A 6,000-nucleotide genomic window follows, 5' to 3' on the forward strand; every position below is an offset into this window, starting at 1 on the left:
GGCTAAGTTTCAAGTTATAGTTTGCTTACAAAAGATTACAGTTTTTTTCTTTTTTTAAAAAAAAGGAGAAAGGAAAACAGCTGAATAGGCTGTTCTGAAGGGAAATGTGCTGCGTTGCCTTTTCTAACAGCAAGAAATCCACACAGCCTCCTCTTGCCAGATGGATGCTGTACATTGAGAAAGGGGAGGGATGTGTAGATGCACAGTGCAGTGTTATCTGGGGTGGCTGGTTGTGTATGGCGTGCCATCTGGTGCACCAAAAAAGTAATAGAGGGCTACTGTGTGGTCCAGGAGCTGTAGTATTAGGCCTGGAAGGCAAGGTTTCAAATCCCTGCTCAAGTGGCCTTGAAACAAGTCATTTTCTTTCACGCGACCTCAGTTTTGTGGGATGTGATACATAGGTAGCAGTCAAATACAACATTCCTTGTTTTCCTAGTGTGGACATGAAAGGGGATGTTTGGTCCAGCCAGTCAGAACTTCCTGTTTCCTCCTGGACTTTCCTCCTCTTGCATGTGACTAGACGTGGGCGTGACCTTACCTGCGCAGGTAACAAAAGCACAAGGCATGCAGCATCCTTCCTCTCTTTTTGACTTCCTCACTTCGTTGGAGTGGCTCTTTTTAACTAGAGATGCCCTGTTGGCTTTCAGCAAACAAAGAGACTATCTCCATATGGGATAGACTCACGTGTATATCTGTCACTAAGTCTGTCTTCAGGGATCCAACTGTGAACTGATGATGCTGTGAGTAAACTTCTTTTATACACTTTAAAGAAGATTGTGGCATGATGATTCTTTTAAGAGGGAAATAAGGGATCTTACCAGGAATTTATATCTAGAAGCTTAAAAAAGCTTGCAACCAGCTACCCACTGTGTGTTTAAAAGGGGAGTGTTAAAACTCTGCTAAGTTATAGAACTTGCTAGTGCAAGTTAGGAAGGATATTAATAAATATATATTGTTAATAAACAATATATCCTCTCCGGCCTCCCTAAACATTCCCACAAGTTTCCCATCTGTAAAAGGGAAATTGTGTTCACATGCTCAGTTGATTTCTTTATTAATCTGTAAGGTGTGTTTCCAACTTGCTGAAATGGATGTGAGCATTTCAGGTCGCAAACATACTAGCTCAATCCAGTTCAGTAAATGGTCAAAAGTATTTAAATATGGTTTGATTCTGCCCATTAAGTTCAGCTACATATGGAGATGCCAGCATGCCATAAATCGAAGACCTAATTGATAACTGAGAAACTTCTTTCACATTTAGATCCAATTACAGGGTGATTATAATTACACAAGACCAAGTGTATTATAGTCAACTTCCACACTGTTACATCGCCCAATATTCTTCTTAGCACCGTAACTTTCTGTCAACAGATTAAGATTCTTGGATAACTCAGGTAAGAACCATACTGATATTAGTGCTGTTTTCTGTTCTCAATTTCACTTACAGTCACCCTAAAGAATGTTACTGTGGTTACTGTGGAGAACAGAGAGAAGACAATTTCCTGTAGAGAAAATATAAACTTAACAAGAAGTGTCTGCTAGAATAGGAGTCTACCCGGAGCTAGAAAAAATATGAAAAGGGCAGTCAAAATCATCAGGAGGCTGGAGCTATGAGAAAAGGTTACAATATTCAGGCCATTTTGTTTAGGGAAAAGGTGAATATGTAGAGTTTGGAGAAAGTGAATAAAGCTTTTCTTCTATCATAATATTAGAACCTGGGCTATCCAATGAAACTCAATCATGGGAGAATTAGTTACAGATAGGTAGCCGTGTTGGTCTGCCATGGTCAAAACAAAATAAAAAAATTCCTTCCAGTAGCACCTTAAAGACCAACTGAGTTAGTTCTAGGTATGAGCTTTCGTGTGCATGCACACTTCTTCAGATACACTGAAACAGAAGTCACCGGACCTTTCTATATAGTGAGAAGGTGGGGAGGGGTATTACTCAGAAGGGTGGTGGGAATGGGTGATTGGCAGATAGCTGCGACAGGCTCATCGCAGCTATCTGCCAATCACCCATTCCCACCACCCTTCTGAGTAATACCCCTCCCCACCTTCTCACTATATAGAAAGGTCCGGTGACTTCTGTTTCAGTGTATCTGAAGAAGTGTGCATGCACACGAAAGCTCATACCTAGAACTAACTCAGTTGGTCTTTAAGGTGCTACTGAATGGGAGAATTAGGACATTAAAAGGATATAGTTCTTTACAGAGTGCATATTTAAAATATAGAATACCACAACTTGGTATGCTTTCAAAAGGGATTTGTTCGATTCTTGGAGGATAATATTACCAATAGCTACTAGTCATGATGGCTATCTACTGCAACCAATATCAGAGGCAATATGCAACACCAGTGGCTAGGGATCATGAGTGCACTCATGTCCTGTTTGTGAGTGTTCAATAGTTGGCCACAGTGAGGACAAAGTGCTGAACTAGGGCTTCGCACATACACCCAATCTAATTTGGGGTCCAGTTCTGGGCTTTGGAGTGACTCTGATATCCAGGGCCCAAACTAATTTGGGGTCTTTGCAGTGTGGTCAGAGAGGAGGAGGAGATGCATGTGGACTATCTGCTCACTTCCTTTTCTTTCCACTGCTCCTGCTTTTGACAGCCCTGGATTGCTCCAGGTGGGCCCCATTTGACCCAGGGTGATTCAAGGCTTCGTCAATCCAATCCAGCTAATCATAGGCTGACCTGAATTGGTTCAGCTTTTAGCATTCGTCTGAATCCAATCCCAAACCCTATGATGAGCCATATAGGTCTTTTGTCTGATCCAGCAGAACTGTTCTTAGCATTTGTAAAAGCAGAGTTGAATAGGTGTAGGATCTATACAATGCATATGTTGAAAGTATAAAATGCATATAACCTGATCCAGCAGGCCAAAAGCAAAAAATATTTGGATTGCCATTACAAAAAAAGGCTGTAAGCTAGAATCATAGAATCATAGAGTTGGAATAGACCACAAGGGCCATCGAGTCCAACCCCCTGCCAAGCAGGAAACACCATCAGAGCACTCCTGACATATGGTTGTCAAGCCTCTGCTTAAAGACCTCCAAAGAAGGAGACTCCACCACACTCCTTGGCAGCAAATTCCACTGTCGAACAGCTCTTACTGTCAGGAAGTTCTTCCTAGTGTTTAGGTGGAATCTTCTTTCTTGTAGTTTGGATCCATTGCTCCGTGTCCGCTTTTCTGGAGCAGCAGAAAACAACCTTTCTCCCTCCTCTATGTGACATCCTTTTATATATTTGAACATGGCTATCATATCACCCCTTTACCTCCTCTTCTCCAGACTAAACATGCCCAGCTCCCTTAGCCGTTCCTCATAAGGCATCGTTTCTAGGCCTTTGACCATTTTGGTTGCCCTCCTCTGGATACGTTCCAGTTTGTCAGTGTCCTTCTTGAACTGTGGTGCCCAGAACTGGACACAGTACTCCAGGTGAGGTCTGACCAGAGCAGAATACAGTGACACTATTACTTCCCTTGATCTAGATGCTATACTCCTATTGATGCAGCCCAGAATTGCATTGGCTTTTTTAGCTGCCGCGTCACACTGTTGGCTCATGTCAAGTTTGTGGTCAACCAAGACTCCTAGATCCTTTTCACATGTACTGCTCTCAAGCCAGGTGTCACCCATCTTGTATTTGTGCCTCTCATTTTTTTTGCCCAAGTGCAATACTTTACATTTCTCCCTATTAAAATTCATCTTGTTTGTTTTGGCCCAGTTCTCTAATCTGTCAAGGTCGTTTTGAAGTGTGATCCTGTCCTCTGGGGTGTTAGCCACTCCTCTCAGTTTGGTGTCATCTGCAAATTTGATCAGGATGCCCTTGAGTCCATCATCCAAGTCGTTGATAAAGATGTTGAATAAGACCGGGCCCAAGACAGAACCCTGTGGCACCCCACTAGTCACTCTTCTCCAGGATGAAGAGGAACCATTGATGAGCACCCTTTGGGTTCAGTCAGTCAGCCAGTTACAAATCCACTGAGTGGTAGCATAGTCAAGACCGCATTTTACCAGCTTCTTTACAAGAATATCATGGGGCATTTTGTCAAATGCCTTGCTGAAATCAAGGTAGGCTACATCCTCTGCGTTCCCTTCATCTACCAGGCTTGTAATTCAGTCAAAAAATGATAATTCAGTCAAAAAACGAGATCAGGTTAGTCTGACATGACTTATTTTTCAGAAATCCGTGCTGACTATTGGTATCACAGCATTCCTTTCTAGGTGCTCACAGACTGTTTGCTTAATGATCTGCTCCAGAATCTTCCCTGGTATTGATGTCAGTCTGACGGGGCGATAATTATTTGGGTCCTCTCTTTCCCCCTTTTTGAAAATGGGGACAACATTTGCCCTCCTCCAGTCTGCCGGGACTTCGCCTGTTCTCCAGGAATTCTCAAAGATGACTGCCAGTGGTTCTGAGATCACATCTGCCAGTTCTTTTAATACTCTTGGATGCAGTTCATCTGGCCCTGGAGACTTGAATACATCTAAACTAGCCAAGTATTCTTGTACTATCTCCTTAGTTATTCTGGGCTGTGTTTCCTCTGCTGAATCATTTGCTCCAAATTCTTCAGCTGGTCAAGAGGAATATCAAAATCAATATACAAAGCAGCATTTCTCATGTTCTACTTGCAAAAATGTCCATACAGTATTGACAAAAATGCAACAGGTGAATTTGCTTATGACAACTCATTTTACCAGATCATGTGAAGGCAAAAACAAAAAGATTGCAAAATGCTTAGCAACTTAAAAGTGCTTTGAAAAGCTTGACACTCCCAAATTGAAAGACTTTTTGAGAGAAAACATCAGTGTGCATAACAGGAAAATTGTGGAAATGGACAAGGAGAAGGGATTGAAAGTGTGGAATCCCTAGAAAATGCAATACATTGAACAATGTTACCATCTTATGGAAAGCAATGCATTCAGAAATGAGGGATTCTGTAAGTAGTGCAAAACAGTATATTAGCATTATCTTTTAATGAAATGTCTCTGGCGGGAGGGGGGACACATTTTATAAAATTAACCAGTACAAAAATGAACAATTTCATGGTGAATAATTTTTTGCGAATGCTCAGTGACATATGTTTTATGAATGCTGTCTCTACCAAATAAATACATGTGTGCTTTCTAGCCCTTTAGCTAAAGTGTCCTTAACCAAGTCTCTCTCATCTGAATGCTGCTAAGGCGCCAAAAAAGAGCCGCTGTCCTGCACCTGCTACCATACCAGTCCAATGTATTTAAATAGCCAAACCTTTTTTCTTTGTGTGGGAAGTGATTTTCCCTTCTGTGAAGATAAAACAAGCCATAATTTGTTTTTGTTTTGAAACATAGGCCATCTCAATTATGCTGGAACAATATGAGCATAAGCCAGGCCAGCCATCTTTCCAAAGGAGCAGACCTCTGTCCCTTTTTAAGATCTCTGAGGAAGCTGGAAGTGGCACAGCTGCCACCTCTCCCGTCACAGTTTGACAATGATGGGAAAAACAGCACCTGGCAACATTTAGTGGCTATAATTCCCCCCCCCCATCGCTGCAATGCTACAAGGACCAAAAATACATTTGTAGGACTGTCTTCTTCAGGGATTAGCTCTGGCCCTTTAATAGTACTTAATAAAATAGTTACATAAGCATTTTTATACAACCAAAATGTAGCTCCACAACTGTAAAACAAACCAAAAGAAATCGCAACTGTGAGAGCCTGAAGGATAGAAGAAACTGAACCTTCATGCTCAGTAATGATGGTTGTACATTGGCCACATTTGTATGAACAAATCTCAGCTTAATAAAATGGGATATACAAGAGCTTTGCACACCTGCCCACAGCTCCTTTGTTCTTGCTTGTTTGCATGAGCAGACAAGCCAGGAAGATGCAGCTCATTATAGCTTCCTCTTACATCTTGATACCAACAGCAAATTATGGTTAATGACTGTCAAACTAGCCAGGATCTGGAAGCCAGCTTTCAATCATTGTTTAGTATTGGGGATTGTTGGGAAGCTGTTA

The 6,000-nt window shown here is 41.8% G+C and overlaps 1 long non-coding RNA gene across 1 annotated transcript in view; it reads left to right on the plus strand.

Annotated features, from left to right (window-relative positions):
• The window catches only part of LOC309349310, a 349,787-nt gene that overhangs the window by 129,451 nt on the left and 214,336 nt on the right, over window positions 1-6,000 (plus strand). The gene's annotated exons all lie outside the window — the stretch shown is intronic.

This window comes from Podarcis erhardii (genome assembly GCF_964252035.2).
Source record: "Podarcis erhardii genome assembly, chromosome: 8".
NCBI classification, from domain to species: domain Eukaryota; kingdom Metazoa; phylum Chordata; class Lepidosauria; order Squamata; family Lacertidae; genus Podarcis; species Podarcis erhardii.